We start from the raw sequence: 2,286 nt of genomic DNA on the forward strand, positions 1-2,286 counted from the left end.
TGGAAAATGAAGTCGAGTGAGCAATTTAATCTATGGCTTAAAACAATTGACGCAACTTAGTTAAACTAAAATTCTGGTTTTTATTTTTAGCAAGCATTTGAATCAAGCTTGTCATATGAAATGTCCATCAATAACAAATTCAGATACTGGGCTTGGCAGACGAGCCCAATGTGCTATCTTCTCTTTTAAATGGCCCAGAAGGCTAAGGCTTCATGTAACAAAGATTTGCAAAGCCTAAATTGGAACTTAAGACCCCATATCGAGTCCCATCCAGCACAAAACTCAACAGGCTATTGACTCACTAAACATTTTTTAACAGGGAGTGAACTGATAACAAACAACAGAGATTCATTCATGCATTTTAATTCCTAAACTAGCCTTCACAGGAAAACATGGGGTATTCAAGTTCATAGACTATTTAAGTAGCAATGCCAACTAAGTATAATGATGCAAAGTTGTCCAAATTGCAGAATAAAATTCTGGACAGCACTTCATCAGTATAGTTCCTAATCTCAAACCATAAGAACACTAAACTGATATGCTCAAGAGATCTTTCCTTGCAGCATGTCTAACAGTCCATTCATACATTAGTTTTCATTTATTATTACAATGCCAATGTTCTGAATCCAAAACTTATTCTAAATAAACAATCAGCCTTAAACCACTAAACATGAATAAACGGATCAACATACTCGAGAAGACTATAATGTTGCAAAACTAAGGAACTTAAAGACACAAGATAGCAGAATCCAACAACACATACATCAATAACAAGTGTTTTATTCAAATCTCAACTAAGATTCTCAGATTTTTACATGGATTCAATCTGGTTCTAACTTGTAGTACATCACTTGATAACATTGGTCTGAAGGAAAATACCTAGGAATGAAAAGGCAAAGGGAAAAAGTGAGGAATCAGCAGTATCAAGTGCAGAAATCAGCACCAGCAAACAGAACAGCCCATATTCAACCAAAATCAGTAATGAATTCAATCCAGAAGAAAGAAGCCAATCCAACAACTTAAACCAGATCTTTCACTACCCAAGCTTAAACCATTTTTAACCTCAAATAGAATCAGATGTTATTCAGAAATGAAAAACTTCAATGCTTAAAGCAAAAATTTCAATGGAACAGTGTTTCCTCCAATTTTTCAAGCCGTTTCTGACTTTCAGAATTTTCTATCGCTTAAAACTCTATGTTCTTTTTTTTTTCAAGCTCCCATTTTCTTAACTCTTTCTTGTTCTTGCTATATATGATCTCTTGTGTGTATATCCCCCTTTAAACCTCTGATCCTCGGCCTTTAAATAGGCACTGATCTTAGTGCCTTCCCCATTACCAATTACCTTTTCCATTTTTAATTATCCACTCAACTTAGTGTTCTCTAAATTAATCAGTTAGTGCCGTCCTACAACCCTACCATTTATTAGCAGCCTTCTAATTTAATTATTGACAAATTCCCCTAAGGCTAGACTACCCAAATTATCCCTTAATGACCCTTTTATTACCCCTGAAGTTATCCCTGAACCAAAACGGATCATGGGTCAATTTTGACCCAACTGTCCAGGCCAAAATGAATCGGAATGGACCCAAAGCCCAATTCACAAGATCAGAATTCTACTCGGCCTAAACTAGCAATTATGCAGTTAGCAAGTTGTAAACACCAAATATCATGGGACAATTAAAACTTTAACCTAAATGATTTACGTAGCTAAAATTAACCAAACTAACAATTTTAACTAATATGATTGTAGACTAACTACACTAATTAAGAAAAAGACTCAAAACGTGAACACATAAATTCTGGAACAAACGAAAATGATTCAAGAAGAGGAGAAGAAGCAGAAAATAGAAAAATAAAGGAAGAAAAGATTAAACAGAAGGAAGAAAAGAAAATACCTTTAAAAAGAAAATCGGAAAATGAAAGGGGGAATCCTGGGTCTTTAAATCCTCTGATTTTCGGTCAAATCTGATGTTAATCGTGTGTTCTTACAAAAGGACACACGAATAACATCGGATTAGACACGAAGTTTTACCAAAAACTTGACCTGGGATTTTTAGGGTTCGTCTCTGATCTAAGATTCGAGGATTTCCAGGGTGATTCGAGGGAAGATATTTGTGGATTTAGTATGAGGGGTTTCAGGGTGTTAATTTGGGAGGGGTTCGAGGCGGCGGCGGCGCCACAGGGAGGCGGCGGCGGCGCCACCGGAAGGCGACGAGAAACGGTGGCGGCTACTAGGGTTTACCCGTCTCTGAAGAGACGAGGTGAGAGAGACGAGTGAGAGGAGGG

General features: G+C 37.0%; 1 long non-coding RNA gene across 1 annotated transcript; it reads right to left on the minus strand.

Annotated features, from left to right (window-relative positions):
- Positions 1 to 534: 534 nt before the first annotated feature.
- On the minus strand, positions 535 to 2,286 carry LOC109243228. The gene is made up of 2 exons (XR_002070519.1): positions 1,896 to 2,286; positions 535 to 879 (listed from the first exon to the last, which is right to left on the minus strand). It is a non-coding gene; the product is annotated as an uncharacterized LOC109243228 (long non-coding RNA).

Source organism: Nicotiana attenuata, unplaced genomic scaffold, assembly GCF_001879085.1.
Source record: "Nicotiana attenuata strain UT unplaced genomic scaffold, NIATTr2, whole genome shotgun sequence".
NCBI lineage: Eukaryota > Viridiplantae > Streptophyta > Magnoliopsida > Solanales > Solanaceae > Nicotiana > Nicotiana attenuata.